Consider the following 17,223-nt stretch of genomic DNA (forward strand, 5'->3'; position numbering starts at 1 on the left):
TGCAGAGATTTCTAAGGAGGGGCTGTGGAAAAGTCAGTTTAGAATGCTTTGAGATTACAGTCTGTTTTGCTAATCCTGGAAATTTACCTGCCTATTTTGTTCCCCACACTCTGAAACCTAGGCTGTGTACATACCCCATGCATTTAAACCATATGTTGTCCCCCCTACAAAAACTCAAATACTGGGAGTTGTAATTTGTTAAGGGTGTTGGAAAATCAAACTCTCTCTCTCTCTCTCTCTCTCTCTCTCTCTCTCTCTCTCTCTCTCTCTCTCTGTGTGTGTGTGTGTGTGTGTGAACTACAGTTCTCATGCGCTTCAAATGTGGTGTAAATTATTTATTTCACAAAATGTATGTGCCACTTCATTGTGAAAAGCCTCAAAGTGGTTTACAAAAAGAATAAAGTTATCAATAAAAACAACTACTTAAAACAGTCAAGAAATTTAAAATCAGTGATAAAGTAAACACAGATTAAAACACACATCAATATTCCACATCTTCTAGTCTAAATCAGAGGTCTTTCTTCATGTGCCCTCTACATGGCTTTTTAAACTGTTACAGAATCATAGAATTGTCGTGTTGGGTGGTAACCCTGAAGGTCATCCAAGCCAACCCCCTGCAATACATGAATATCTTACTAAAGCATCCATGACAGATGGCCATCCAACCTCTGCTTAAAGGTATTGCTTTGTTCTTTATTATTATTGTTATGGGTTTGCAGGAGGCAAAGATCCCCTAAAACTTCTGGGTACCACTAATTTCTAGAGTTAGTAAATGTAATAATAATAATAATAATAATAATAATAATAATAATAATAATAAAAAAAAAAAACCAAATTCCTTCCAGTAGCACCTTAAAGACCAACTAAGTCAGTTCTTGGTATGAGCTTTCGTGTGCATGCACACTTCTTCAGATACACAGTGTGCATGCACACGAAAGCTCATACCAAGAACTGACTTAGTTGGTCTTTAAGGTGCTACTGGAAGGAATTTGTTTTGTTTTGACTATGGCAGACCAACACGGCTACCTATCTGTAACTGGAATAATAATAATAATAATAATAATAATAATAATAATAATAATAATAGATTATTTCTACCCCACCCATCTGGCCAGGTTTCTCCACCCACTCTGGGCGGCTTCCAACATAAGGTTAAAAATACATTAAAACATCAATCATTAAAAACTTCCCTAAAAAGGGCTGCCTTCAGATGTCTTCTAAATGTCAGATAGTTGTTTACTTCCTTGACATCTGATGGGAGGGCATTCCACGAGGCGGGCGCCACTACCGAGAAGGCCCTCTGCCTGGTTCCCTGTAACTTCGCTTCTCGCAGTGAGGGAACCCAGGTGCAAGACAGCCTAGCGGTGTAAAAATGCAGGCTGAAATCTGTTTCTTGGCCTGGGGAGAAGAACCATCATGTAGTAGAATGGAAAGTAATGGGCCATTGACACAACCTGTAGGCAGCATAGGACTTTGACCCCCTCCTCTGATGAGGGATAGTGAGCAGAGACAAATGCCAGGCTCAGGATTTCATTGTTTGATGATGTAAACTGGGAGGAGGAGCTTGCCAGGGTAACGGTGGGTGTGATGTCACCGCAGGAAGAAATGTGCCCCTTTTAAACTGAGCAGTTGTTTTCTGCAAGTGTTGCTGGGGAGGAGAAGGTGGAAGCAGGCAGAACTCCATGCATTCTGGCGAGGAGAGGCTGCACCAAGAGACCAGGGGCATGACTGCCTGCTGCTTTGGACCCAAGTTATGAGGGGAGCAACGAGAGACCCTGTTGGGGTGTAATGTTCTGCCCTTCCTCCATCATAGCCCAGGTTGTATGTGTAAGGCACACCATATTTCTTATAGACGCTAGTCTCTTCTGTGCTTTGTTCAAAAGGAACACAAATCCTGGTTAAGCACCAAGAAGACCCCTGGAATCTCAGCAGAGATTGGGGTGGCCAGTAGCATTTTATAATGTATTTTTTGTGTTTTTATATTGTAAAGGGCCCTGAGATTCTCAGATGGAGGGCAATATATAAATGTAATTAATAATAATAATAATAGCAGTTGGTAAAAGGCACTTCTGGCAACTGCGGCTACCTGAGCTGCCAGTGACAGACCTGGATCCAGAAGCAGCCCCAGATTGTGACTCTGCTCTTTCAGGCAGATTGAAACTCCCTCAAGAGCCAGCAGTTGAGCAATTTCTTGGACATGGGAACTGCTCACCCACTGTGCCTTCATTTTGCCAGATCTAGTTGGCCATTGTGAGAATAAGATGCTAGATGGGCCATTGGCCTGATCCAGGAGTCTCTTGTTATGTCCTTAAGGCCTTGCTTTTTCTTCTTCATGACCATAGTTGCTGCTTCTTGAAGTGGAGAAGTGACAATCAGGGAAAGAGGTAAGCATCCCCTCCCGTTGAACAAACCTATTTCCAAAAACTCTTTTTCTTTCTGTTGAGACATGTCACTTCCTGTTTGATTTCTAATCAACAGCAGACAGAAGGTTCTTGACTGACTGGTGATCTCTAATACAAAGCAAACAAATTACCTATGCATATTAATCAAGTCTTCTCCTCTAAAATCAGCAAAGCTAAGTATTCAAAACTGAATGTATACAATTACTCAATCTTGGCACATTCACGAGCCACCACTGTTCCTGATACCCATAGTTAATCTTCTCAGGTTTGTGGGAAGAGCTGACACTGCCAATAGTTACTCTTCAGTCATTGGGATGTCAGTCAAATATCATCTAATAAAGTAAGTCTCACATATACAAAACTAACATGCAAGGCTTTGTATTCAGGGTTAATTTCGTTCATTTAGCTTGAAAGTGTTCTGCCCAGATGAATAATTGCCTGGTACCTCTTGGTTTCGAGAGCTGAAAGATCTTATCTTGGAATGAATTCCCATCTGAGATCCTTTCAAGTTCTTGGCTAGGTGACACATACATATATCCCTTATGGCTGACAGAAACAGGATAGATTAAAACCCCAAAATGGACGGTGTAATCATGCCAGTGCTTCACCTTGAACATTTTTTGTTTGTTTGTTACCTGGGACTATTCATATAAGGCAGGGATGGAAAACCTGTGGCGTTAAAAAGAGCAGAAATAGAATGCAATAGCAGCTTCTCCAATTGTTATTCTCAGCAATTGGTATACTGCCTCTAACATTGGAGGTACAACATAACCGTCATGGCTGGTGGCCCACCAGATGTTATTGCACTCCAACTCCCATCAGGCTCTGTCACAATGGTTAGGGATAATGGGAATTGTAGTCCAACAACAGCTGGCAGGCCAAAGGCTCCCTATCCTGATATAGGGAAACCAAATATCACTCCCAGGGTGGATCTACACTCATGGTTTATAACGGTAAGGAAGAAAAAAATAAAAATAAAAAATTGTCCAGTAGCACCTTAGAGACCAACTAAGTTTGTTCTGGGTATAAACTTTTGTGTGCATGCACACTTCTTCAGATACTCTAAGGTGTTACTGGACAATTTTTTAATTTATTTTGACTGTGTCAGACCAACACAGCTACCTACCTGAATCTAGAACGCTAAGGAAGGGTTAAATAATGTTTATCTTAATATATTGCTTGTAACATTAATAATGTGTTATTAAAATGTAACACCAGAGGGCACTGCAGAGTAACCAGGAACCAGCAGTAAGGGCAACTGTGTGGTTACAGATGTTAAGGAGGAACTTTTAGCAGTACTGAATGCCATGTGATGTTTTAGATCGGTATATCTAATATTGTTCTAATAATGTTACAACAGTCAGGGTAGATCCAGTCCCAATGCTCACTGGTTCTCTGATCACAGAAGCAAATGTTACTGTCAGCTAATCTTGCATGGCTCTGGTTTTACTCTAGGGTATGTAGAGGAGTTCTAGGTGGTTTTCCGACAGCTATAAAATTTGGCTTCCCACATCCATAACCTCACTGAACTTGGGTCATATTCTGAAAACATTGTATGTTCTTTCTAGTCAGGGTGGTTTTAGGGAGCTGGGATATAGCTTGTGGTGTTAGCACTTGTTAGATTAATGCATTTTACCTGCTTCAAGCCTTTAGAATGGGCCAAGGTATAACTACCGTCTTTTTCACCCTATAGGACGCACCGGCCCATAGTATGCACCTAGTTTTTTGGGGGGGGAAATAAAGAAAAAAAAAAATTCCCCCCCCAGCTGCAGCTTCAGTGCGCCCCGCGCTCCAGGCAGCAGGCTGCTATGCGCAGCCTAGGGAGCCCTGCGGGAACTCCCGCAGGGCTCCCTAGGCTGCGGATATCTGCCCGAAGCGCGGGGAACTCTGCTTCAGCGCGCCCTGCGCTCTGGGCAGCAGGCTGCTATGCACAGCCTAAGGAGCCCTGCGGGAACTCCCGCGGACTCCCCAGGCTTGCTGATAGCTTCCTGAAGCCTGGAGAGTGAGAGGGGTCGGTGCGCACCGACCCCTCTCGCTCTCCAAGCTTCAGCGAAAGCCTGCATTCGCCCCATAGGATGCACACAGATTTCCCCTTCATTTTTGGAGGGGAAAAAGTGCGTCCTATAGGGCGAAAAATACGGTAAATATATTCTAATTGTCAGTTAGAAATGTTTTTGTGTAAAAACATATGCAACATATCAACCTTGATTCTATTCTTTCTGGAACTCATTAAACACACTCAATCCCTCAAAACACACTCAGAAGGAATCAAATCACCCGAAACCTCTGCTATTTAGAGGATGGCAAGAAATGTGAATGTGTTTGTAAAGGTGTTCAGTAATCAAGGACAAAGGTTTCAGTATAGGTGGTTCCTGTTAGGCCAACTAAAATATTTCAAAGTATTGTGCAAGCTTTCGAGTTCTCTAGATGGCATTTTCTAGGGTGGAGACTTAGCTCCAACCAATAATAGTTGAGGACATAAGGCGACATTCACCTATTGAGTCCTGTCAGCCAATCCTCTACACAAGGACTTCTGCTTGCACAAGAAGGCTTCCCCATCCTTCCTCCATACACTCCCTGCATCCCCCCAAAATTAGCTCGGGGGTCAGAAGAACCCCCAAAAAATGTGCACTGGGGAGGAAATGGGGGGATTGTTCCATTTGGCAAGTTGAAATGATTGGTCTAATGGAATGATCACAAGTGTGGCATTGAATTCCTCCCACTATTTAACTCTATAATTCCTAATTACTACATTCTGTCCCCACCTAAATCACAACTCACATGAAGTCCTTCAAAGGACAAATAACGAATAACACTTCTCCTCAGGTGTAGGCAGTGCTTTTTTTCTTAAAAAAATGTGTAGGGGTTACTCTCATTTTCCTACTCATATTGAAATACTGTTCCCCAATGAGGCCAAACTTAGATTCACAAATGTTTAGGGGTATGCGTACCCCTGCGTCCCCCCAGAAAAAACCACAGAAGTCTCTCTAGCTTGTGGGGTTTCTGTCCATTACTGGGGTCTCTTGACTTCCTGATCAGCAGTTTTTGTGAATGGCCCCAAATGTCCAAGTTCAGAATTGTCAGTGATTCTCATAAGCTCAGCTTCTGGGGTAATCTCCTTCCTCTTTGGTGACTGCTGTGGTACTTCTGGTATGCCTGGTCAGTATAAATGCAGGTATCATTCTTGTTGCCACTGTTACCTTCTTCTTCTTTTTAGTATAAAGCAAGGTTACTCACTTTGCATGCCCAAAACAAGACACTATTTATTCCTGAACAGGCTGACACACAACATAAGAAAATGTAAAAAAGCACAAGAAGCTTAAGGCTGGAGTCTTAGTTCCAACCCATAATAATTGGAGACAATATTTCATTCTATAATGACAAATTACTACAGTATTGGCTCCATCCTCCTTTGATAGGAAGCAGTACTAGAACTTGTTATCAATGCCTCAGTATGTCAGTGGCTCAGCACAAATAATTTCCCATCTATATCTCTGTATCTCTGCCTGGTTCCTTCTATTTTGGCTTTGCAATAGCAAACAGCAGGGACTCCTCTGAAACGAGCCAATAACCCTATGTAGTGAAAATAAAAAGCATTCCAACTTCTGTTAGAGAATTAAGTGCCTGTATGATGTCGAAGAACCTTAACAAGCAAGATTCTCCATAGCAATGTAACTGCAGATAGGTTTTGTTGTTGAGATCTTTAGTTTTTCTGTCAACCACAGACCCCTTCTTTAAAGTATTTGTTCAAAATAGCACATGCCTATTTTGAAACTTTCCATCTGTCATGAACTTCTGCAAACTCTTCTGAAAAGTGCTGAAATTTACTAGCTGGCTTCCATTTAATATGTATATGAAATTTAGTTCCTGGGTTTTCTTTCTGTAAACATTCCTGTTAAACATGGACAGATCAATCTATTTCCACTTTGTGTAATTTTTGCATCTGTTCATTCCATTTTATTTTTGCATCAATCTGCAATTTAAAAAAATAAATACTATTTTTTATAATAGTACTTAAATATGCATCTAATATCAACACACACATTTCTGAATAGATTTATCCTAAAATACATACTTTATACATATTTTATACATCTTGGTACATTTAGTGAGCCAAGAACTACTGTGAAATTCAGAGATCTACGAAACATAAAAAGATTAGATCTGCAAAGTATAAAAAGATTTGTGTATTAGGCTGTAGACATTATTGGCTTAAATGCAGCTAGGTTGTTCTTTTTTCAATTCATATCAAAACTGGGAGAAAATGCAGCAGCATGTAGTATTTCATTTTTTTTTAAAAAAACAGGATACAGGATATATATGGCTTGTGGTTAACTGCCATGTTTACACCACTTTCCAAACCAGTAGGGGGGGGGGGGCACAAGATGCAGAATAAACAGGAGTGTATACACAGCCTTCGTCTGGGTTGCATGAATTAAAATGTTTAAAAATGCAGAGTGAACAAAATTATCCCCAATGTCTAGAAGCTCTTGTATAACTTAAAGAGCTAGGTTGCTATTATTACATTTATTAATTACATCTTTATCCTGTTCTCTTCCAGAGCTCAGGGGAATCCATCCCTTCCCAAGAACCCCTTGAGTTTTCAGATGAAACAAAACTATTCAGGTGGATAAAATTTCATGTAGTCTCTGTAAACTTTGGAAGATGCTCTCCAAAGTAGAAGACTAGACAATTAGCACACTGCCATGCATGTCTACATCAGTTCCATTTAATTCTATGGGAGTTGCTCCCAGATAAGTATGTTTAGGAATGCAGCCTTAATAAGCGAGTTCCAACTTTAGTGTACGGTGATCGACACTGGAACAGAAACAAAACAAAACAAAACTGGATGGGGTGTGTGTGTATGTGTGTGTGTGTGTGTGTGTGCGTGTGTGTGTGTGTGCGCGTGTGCTAGCTTTACATATATGCTGGTGGCTTCTAACTTGACAGTGACTATCCAGAAAAAAGGAGCTGAACATATCAGTTAGCTAAAAAGGCAAATTCAGTTCAAGAAATGAGCTGAAAATAAAACAAATCACAAGTCGCAAAATGCATTTTTAAATGGTTAGTCATTTTCAAAGTATCATAGTTTAGTCATCCCATCTCAAAAGTGATTTTAAAATAGAATATATACATATATAGAGAGAGAGAGAATATATATATATATATATATATATATACACACACACACACACACACACACAGTATACACACACACAGTATACACACACACACACACACACACACACACACACACACAGTAACTAAATGAACAAGGGGTTGAGGCATCATCTGCCCTATTCTTAGTTTTACTGTAGTTTCAGCATTTTGAACCCAACTTGGCTTTCCAATGGGAAGGGTGCAAGGGATTTGGAAAGATGGTCCAGAACAGGGGTGCCTTCCAGATGTTTTGAACTACAATTCTCACCATCCCTGACTATGGCTATGTTGCCCTTTAGATATTGGAAGATGGCTATCATATCTTCTTTCAGTCTTCTCTTTCCAAGGTTAAACATATCCAACTCCCTCAACTGTTCCTCAGAAGGCTTGGTTTCCAGACCTTGGATAATCTTGGTCACCCTCCTCTGCACACACAGTATTCCAGATGTTGTCTCACCAAGGCAGAACAGCTTTTTTTTGTTGCTGCTGCATCACACTGTTGACTCATGTGGTCTACTAAGTCCCCTAAATCATTTTCACATGTACTACCGGCAAGCTAGGTGTCCTCCACCTTATACTGGTGCAGCTGGTTGCCCCTGACTACGTGTACAACCTTACATGTGTCCCTATTGAAATTCATTTTGCTAGTTCAATAATGCTTGATCAATAATGGTTACTTATTTATAGATAGAGCTTGAATGAGCTTCTTAATACTGTTTCCATTTCTATCCCCTGGCCATGTCCATACTGTATTTCTGATTAGTTATTTCTATATCAAATTCCCTTAAATATGAAATGCAATGCATAAGCTTTATTATTTTAACTGGTGGGTATTTTTAGGCAAGTAATAGCTGTCTTGTTGGCTTGGAGGTTGAAACAGATGGAGAGAACATACTTGGGTCATCTTTTAATGAAGGAAGCAGGGCAGGGGAAGGTCGCCATTTGGGCAACTGAGAGACTTTTGACATTTGGAGAGACAGGCTTATGGCTTCCTTCCATCTTTAAACGTGACATGACATTCAGTGATAATAAGGACTAGAGACCTCATTCGTCTAGCAGTGCAGGAAAGCCATCACATTCTCTAATATACGTTAAAATTATGGAGATATTTATTTGAGATCTTCTTTTAAATAACCAACAACGATGTAGCAAACAGTGACATTCAAATGAACTCATTAAGAGTTGTCAAATCACTAAGGAGATATATATATACTGTGTATTCATGCCACACAGAGATCTTGTCCTGGAAAACAGAGCATCTGACATCCTCAAGCCACCTCATTACTTTGAAGTTATGTGGCCTTGGTTCTGTTGATTAATGTGCCATGATCTTGATTGCCTGAGTTTTTAAAATTTATTTTGCAGTTGGCATTAGCTGAATGCCGATCTAAATAGATAAAGAATGTTCCATATGACCATGTGAAAAGAAAAGTGCTTTTTCTGGAGGTGCCCTGCCACTTCCTATTGCCTGCATATTTCATCAGGTGCCATCATCATTATTATTTGACAGCCCTTCACCCCAAGGTCACAGGGCAGGTTACAACAATTAAAAGAGAATGTCAAAAAACAGTTTGAAACAATTTTCTTCAACCCTAGTCAGTCCACCATCCTTTAACACAAAACAAAGAAAAAGAGTTTTGCTGGGGTCATTTCAGGGAAGTAAATCCAAATTATTATTGCAGACACAGTCTTTCTAACTTATTGTAGCTATGCGCTAGTATATTACACTATTACTGCAGCAATCAATGCAATAGTTTGAAATAGCACTTTCATTCTGCAGCTCTCTTTTTAGCTGCTAATAAACTTTCTCAGCAATTTACCTTTGGGGCTAAAATGTCTCAAAGGTAGTGAAGCATGCAGCCTGGCTCACTTTATATACTGATTAAAAAAACACAACTTAGTCTTAAATTTTCCATGGCAGAACAAATACTTCCCTGCCTCCCATCCAGCTTCCTCACTTATCCCCATGGCTGTTTTATCTGATTGATAAAAAATCTTGTGCACGGCACTGAATGACTAATGTTTGTGCATCTTACATATTAACTTGGTTTTAGAAGTAATTGCATAGAGTTCAGTTTCAATGATCATTGACTCAAGCAAGTATTAAAAGGTGGTCAGTGTGTGTACATGTATACGGATGACACACATGACACATTTATAAACAAGAGTCATTTTATATAATTATGGATGCATAATTAACTGTACATCACAGGTGCCAGCCAATAGCTGGTGCTGCAGTGACAGTCCATGCTGCACTCAAAGACACCAATAGTTGTTTTTGTTTTATGGTAATTCAGGCAACCTTGAATTTATGCGGTGGTTACATTATGGGGATAGCACATAAAGCCAAAACTGCATATACTCAAAGCATATTGGGTGCAATAGCAGGTGGGATTTCCAAAGTCCCCCCCCCCCCCAGACACTCATCCCATTTTTGCTGCCTTTTTTTTTTTGCCAAGCACATTAAACGTGCAAGCTAAATGCATGAATGTTGCAAGTTGCCTATATAGAACTAGGATTCTATCATCAGCAACTCATCCTTGCGGTTTGAGCCTGGTTATAGAATTTCTTTAGAATGGATTTGGTTGGTGGAATACAATGCTACACAGTCTATTTGCCATTGGGTAGGTAAATCAGGTAGGTAGACTAGGTCTTGACCTTACTATACTTCTGCAAGTATCTTGTGATATTTCCGGAGTAAAGGTTTGTAGCACAAACAGATTGTGCATATCCATCCCCGCCCCCCGGGTGTTATGTTTGGCAGAAAATCTGTTACACTATATTGTGGCCTACTTCACATGGAACAAACAGCTTTGGCTGGTGGCTCAGCTCTGGCCCTTTCTGGACAGCCTAACTTCTGTGCTAGGTGTTCTGGTAGCCTCTAGGCAGTGGCGTAGGAAGGGGTGTGTGGAGGGTGCGGTCCGCCCCGGTTGTCATCACTGAGGGGGGTGACAAAATGGCAAAGCTATGTGTTTTTAAAATAAATAAATAAAAATTGGGCTCACGACACTTTTTTTTTTGGAAAAATAACTCCTGCACCCACCACACACACCCTTCCTATGCCACTGGTAGCTAGGTGAGGCAGGGGGCACTGGGCGCCACATGTGCCTGTGCCATGCAGGGCCTGCAACGTTCCTGAGCCACGCGTCTCTCCTGAGGGGGAGGCGGCAGGCAGACTGCCTGCAAGCTCCGCACTGCTTTTTCGAGCAGCATGGGCTTTGCGTCTGCCTACCGCCTCAGCCACCCTACAGCCGAGGGGGTGGCTGTGGAGAGGCTCCACACAGCGCGCCCTGCCTTGGCTTGCCCCGCCCCCATGGGCGGCTTGCCCTGCCCCTGGCTGCAGGACACGCGTGCCGCACTGGGCACCCGAGCAGCTAACTACGCCACGGCCTCTAGGTTACATGACTGTAACACATTATACGTGGGGCTGCTTCTGAAAACAGTCCCGAGACTTCAGCTGGTGCAGAATGCAGTGGTCCCTTTGCTAACTGGGGAAGATGATTTGAACTTAAAACACAAATCCTGGCCTGACTGCACTGGCTGAAAATTAGCCTCTGGGCCCAGTTCAAAGTGCTGTTTTCAACCTATAAAGCCTTACACAGCTCAAGTTGGCAGTACCTCAAGGAGCACCTCTCCCCCTATGAACCCACCCACACCCTGCAGTCATCACCTGAGGCCCTTCTTCATGTGCCCTCTCCGTGAAAGCTTTGGAGGGTGGCAACACAAGCATGGGTCTTTTCTGTGGTGGCTCCCAGCTTGTGGAATACGCTCCTCAGGAATGCTAACAGGAATGCTAATGTCTCCCAGACCTTTGCCTATGTAAACAATCTATGGCCTTTTAAACTGTGCTGTGGGATATTGTTTTGCTTGTTATTATGATATGCATTTCCATGTTTTTATAATATAAACCACCCTGTGATCCTTGGATGAAGGGCAGTATAGAATTAATGATGATGATGATGATGAGAATAATAATAATAATAATAATAATAATAATAATAATAATAATGTGTTTTGTGACTGGAATGCCCCTGGTTTTCTAGAATAATGTGTGAAATTTCCCCCAAGTTTTCACTTTCTAGGACATAAAGATAATTAATCCAATAAAATCATTTTTTTTGTATACATTCATCATCCCAACTGAACAATATTAGACATAAGGCCTTTCCTAAATCAGCCAAATTGACGAAGCAAATGGCAAATTAATAAAACTAAAATCCAAGGAAGGCGGAAGCAGTTTCTGAAAACTGGACTGTTCATATTGAGTGTTTTTGGCTGAAGGCAAACAACGTTTCTTGTGTTTAGTCATCCCTGTGGTGAAATATACGTTATTAAACACAGCTGTGCTACATTGGCTTTATTGAGCCCTTGGCCTCTCATTTTGCTTTCACAAAGGCCGAACACCCCCTTTTCAGGATATAACAAATGTGCACTGCTTTAAAAATATCTCGGGAACAATGAATCAGAGCAGTTAAAATAAGCTCCCTAATACAAAGGGTAAAGCGAATCAATTGCAGAGATCACTCTCACGGCTCTATAGAGAAACCAGTGTTTAGTTAACAGTCACACAGTAGACTTCCTGCCATTGCATATTGCCCTTCTGTTAAATCATCTGGTTGCTGTTCTTTAGTTATTTCGCACCAGCTTTGGAAACTGCCTAAAATGAGTCAAACCATTGGTCCATTTAGCCCAGCAGCTCTCCAGGATTTCAGTTTGGTTCCGTTACTTTTATTGGTTTGTTTAAAGTGGCTGATCATCCCAAAACAATACTGCATATCTAGACAATCTCCAAAAGATGAACAAACGAATTCATTTCAGTGATGATAAGATGCAAGTCCAAATAAGACAAACTGCAAGTAAAGGAAGAAGTAATTCATGAGGCTTCTAATTTTACAGCTGCAACATCAAACAGTTCTGTCTTATAGGCTACATCAGGGATCATCACCACTCTTTTCTCCTTATTTGTCTTCTCCTGGCTAAAGTTGGTCAGAGTTTTGAGTGGGAGCATTCCTGTTAGGGGAGACCACCAATGACTAAAAACACAGGCTACATACACACAATCTATACCTTTAAAAAGGGAGTGGGTGGCGCTGCGGTTTAAACCACTGAGCCTCTTGGACTTGCTGATCAGAAGATTGGTGGTTCGAATCCATGAGATGGGGTGAGCTCCCGTTGCTCTGTCCCAGCTCCTGCCAACCTAGCAGTTCGAAAGCACACCAATGCAAGTAAATAAATCGGTACTGCTGTGGTGGGAAGATAAAAGGCGTTTCTGTGCGCTCTGGCTTTTGTTACGGTGTTCCGTTGCACCAGAAGCACCAGAAGCGGTTTAGACAGCTGACCCAGAAGCTGTCTGTAGACAAACGCTGGCTCCCTCAGCCTTAAAGCGAGACGAGCGCCGCAACCCCAGAGTCGCCTTTGGCTGGACTCAACCATCCAGGGGTCCTTTCCCTTTCCCTTTTACCTTGAAAGCATGTTTGAAGCACATTCTTTCCTGCAAAGGATTCTGAGCACTGCAGCTTTCTCCTCAAAAAGTGACAACTCCCAGAAACCCTTAACAAACTAAAAAAGGACTTTAGCTTCTTGGGAGCAAAGGTCTGTCAATTGTGATTATTTTGGTTCAAGTAGGAATGCATGTTCTGATTAGCCACTAGGGGGAACTGCTGGCCTGGGAACGAGACCAGGCTGCTCTCTCAGCAAGCTTAAGACCTGTAGAGGCTGACTAACCTCTGGGATGCTCTAAGCGCATAACTCAGCAATACCAGCCATAGGTGACTGCCCGTTGCTTCAGCTGGCAGTTACCATTGGATTTCTGGCCAGAGTCTTTGTTAGCAGGAAACCAGGGAACAATGGATGTGTAGATTGCACACACGAGGCTGCTAATGGAGAGGCAGGGAGAGCCTGCCTCAGTTTTTGGCAAGTGTCCGGTGACAACAGCCTACCCTTCAACAGTGACTTACGATGCAAATATACACACGAGGATAAACAAAGGCTGCGGTCCCATGAATACTTACCTAAAGCCAACTGAACACAATGGCAATTCACTCTGAGTGAACGTGTATTGAATCAGGAAGCATGCTAACAAAGGCCGAATTGACAACAGAAACCCCAAATATTTCTGGGTTGCTAGAGTATGAATACTGCACATCATCTGAGCATTGGGGGGATGATTTAACCCACCTGCCTATTGTTGCCGCTTTTCAATCCTAAAGTGCCCCTGTAGTTTTTATGCTGCTACTGCTACAGAGCAATAGAGCAACTCCTCTAATATATAGGCGATTCTCTGTGCTTAAAACAGCACCACCTCCATCATATTTCAGCAGGGTACCAAAACGCTTGGCACCAAAATGATTTGATTCTGCTTATTTACTTGTTTATTTTATGGAGGTATAAACCGCTTCATGGCCAGAGGCTCTTAAAGCAGTGTATGTAAAACACAAAAAATAGGCTTTAAAAACAACAAAACCATTCTTACAGTTGTACAATTAATATTCCATAAAATGGCTGAGTCACACTTCAGGAGAAAGGTCTTCATTATGCAAAAACTAACAAATGTATCACCACAGCAGGACTGGGAAGGGTTAGTCACAAAGGACCTAAAGAGCCTAGTATCTGGAGGAACAGGCTGGGAGAGGATATGGTCTTGCCACACTTGAACCCTAGAGGCAGCATCCATCCACTGAACTGTCAACCAGAGATTAAGGTCTGAGTCCTGGCCAGGGTTCATGTTCACTCAACACCACCTGCCTGATGTAACTGAGGGCCCACCCAGAAGTCTCCAAATATTGCGCAAGACTCCAAATACATGTGCGGACCCAAGAGACATTCCATACTGGGGAAACGTAGAGTCTGCCTGGATCTGCAGAGCCTTCTCCAATACAGGAGAGTCCAGTCTGGCACATTCTACTCATGTAAAAACACCAGGCAGGCCCCACAAATAACCCAGAGATGCATTTTAAATAAAAAGAAGACATTCTACTCATGTAAAAACACGCTGATTCCCAGACCATCTGTGGGCCGAATTTAGAAGGTGATTGGGCTGGATCCGGCCCCTGGGTCTTAGTTTGCCTACCCATGACCTACAATTCTGAGGCTGTATCTTATACCATATTCTCGTGTCCTCTCCAGTCCTATGCTCACCTCCCCCATCCCTGTCGGTTTTCTTCTGGCTGATTATATGGAATAAATGATGCCTGTTTCTATTTTAACCAGTTTTCCTGCTTCATCTATTGTGTGTATCTTTGCAGTGGGTGGAAACAGCAAGAGCAAGGAGCTGAGTAAATGGAAGGGATGGTTTGGGGAAGTGTTACTCTATTTATATGCAGTGAAGTGCAAAAAAGGGGGGGGTTGTATTTTATTCCTTTCATATGCAATATTTGTGGGGTCGGGGAGTGGATTTCAGCCACTTTATCTCCAGGCAAAAAAATGCCAAAGCAAAGTGAACTTGGCCTGAAAAGGTTTTCAGAAAAGTGAGCAGCTGTAACTTAGAATGAGGCATAGCTTTTGTTGTAGCTGCTAGCCATAGTGCCTTAACACAGTGGCCAAGAGGGAGACTTCCGGGTTAGCGCCTCTGGCAATGGCGGAATTCCTCTGATCGGGAGGAATTTACTCCGTGGAAACAGGGTGTGGCCGCCACGGCGAAGGCAGAGACCCACTAAAAATCACAGGCGGGAGAAGCCTGTGAACATGGGATTTGGCTAGCACCTTTTGCGCCTCCTCTACTCGCGGGGAGACCTGGTTTCGGGGATCCGGAGTGATGTGGGGTGAGCGGCGCGGTGCTTCAAATTGATTGCTTCTTTCACGGAGTGAAGCCGCATTGCTGTTGCCGGAGAGCACTGACTTTTTCCTGTGGACAATTAGATTTTAAACAACTACCCGTGAGTAGAACGGAAAATTGGATCTATAAATGTCTTAATTTGGCACCGAAACGGGAAGGTTTCAAACAGGAAGTCCGCCTTCCCCTTTTGTAAATAGATTGAAGCAAAGACGCTGCAAGCTAAGGTCTTGGAAAGTCTTCCGCAAAGGATTAAACTTCCATCGATTAAAACTATTAAACCCCCCTTGGAAGCAGGAGAAGAGGGGGAAAATTTTGGATCGCGCAAGCCTGCAGGAGAGAGTGATGAAAAATAAATCACCACCGCTCTGAACCTGGAAAGGGGCTGCCAGTAAGATTGACGTTTTGAAGTTCATTGGCTGTGAATAGAACGTATCTTGACAGTTAGCTAAATAAGAGAAATATATTGTTTCCATTGTCTTCTTCTGTGTTTAAAAAGGAGGAAAAGTAACTGAAAATTGAAACTATATTTACTGTTTGAACTGTGCTTAAAAGGATTGACACAAATAGAAACTGTTTCCCTCTAGAGGGAGCCTTTTGAAACTGTTTTAAGAGCTGAGCTGGGGGAACCAGCTGCAAGTAAGAGACTGTGAGAATCAGGGATTGACCTTGGACTATTTGAGAATGTCGACAGAATAAGCTTTAGTGATTGCATTATGCAAGATAAGTCACTCGTTGGAACAACTCCACAAAAAGACAGATGTTATGACTACTAAAATTGATAACTTGGGACAAAAAGTGACTAACTTGGGACAAAAAGTGACTAATTTGGGACAAAAAGTGAACATCAATACATAAATTATTCAGGATCTGATACAGGAATCTACTTTGACAGGGCAAACTATCGAGAAGGCGAAGGAGAAAGTTGCTGTTGTTGAACCTAAAGTAATACAAGTGGGAGCCCCAGCCTTACAGAGGCAAATTGAGGACTATAAGTTGAGGCCTTTTATGATTGAATATAGAAAAAGTCAGATTTTGAGGATCGGAGCCCTGCCTGGACTGGAGAAGGAAAGTTGGATAGATCCCTTCATGCAGGGATTTACTGACTTTTGGGATTTGGACTTGGGTCGTGAGGAGATTGGAGCTGTGGGGGCCTTTAGATTTGGAGGAATTTTGAAATATGTCCTGAAATATCTTATGGATTTTAGATTTAACCATGGAGATTTGGTTGACCTGTCGAGAAGGAATAAAAGCATTGCTAGGTTGGAGCTTCCCTGAGATCTGCTCTTCAGTATCAAAGGAAGGAAAATAAGAACAAGATCAGTAGAAGACAAAGTAAAGTGCATGTATAAATATGAAGAAGACCTGCAGAAGGGACTTGGAAAAGAGTTAAGAGCCTTGGACAGAAGATCACCAGGTTGATGGACTATATGGAATTGACGAATGACTGGCAGTATCCAAGACCAGGGAGAAGAGATGGTGGAAGAAGATTGGAAAAAGTTTAAAGTTTATTTTTAGAAATAGAAATATTGTAAAATTACTGAGTGTTAGAAAAATGTTGGAATGAAATCTTATGGCTTTAGTAGAAATGTTATAAGGAGTTAAGCATTATAGCATTAATGGAAAATAAGGGTAAAAATAAGTTAAGATATTTATATGACAGAAAATAGAGAAAGATGGAAAGGAATTGCTGAAACAATTAATAGAAGTGGAATACAAAAAGGGAGGTGAGAGGAGGTCGATGAAACAAGGGTATGAAAGATAGAGTACTGAAATGGTATGATGTATGTTTTTAAATTGTTTTTGTTTTGTTTTGTTTTGTTTAGGTCAATGTGTTAATGTTGTGTTTTGTATTGTTTATATATTGTATTGTATTGTTTTTTCCCTTTC

General features: G+C 41.8%; 1 protein-coding gene and 1 long non-coding RNA gene across 2 annotated transcripts in view; one reads left to right on the forward strand and one right to left on the reverse strand.

Moving 5' to 3' along the window:
* Window positions 1-17,223, reverse strand: part of POGLUT1 (protein O-glucosyltransferase 1) — a 366,888-nt gene that overhangs the window by 278,677 nt on the left and 70,988 nt on the right. The window lies entirely within an intron of this gene.
* Window positions 1,237-7,285, forward strand: LOC309340063. The gene is made up of 3 exons (XR_014155787.1): window positions 1,237-1,818; window positions 2,343-2,384; window positions 6,964-7,285. It is a non-coding gene; the product is annotated as an uncharacterized lncRNA (long non-coding RNA).

This window comes from Podarcis erhardii, assembly GCF_964252035.2.
Source record: "Podarcis erhardii genome assembly, chromosome: 4".
In the NCBI taxonomy this organism is placed as follows: domain Eukaryota; kingdom Metazoa; phylum Chordata; class Lepidosauria; order Squamata; family Lacertidae; genus Podarcis; species Podarcis erhardii.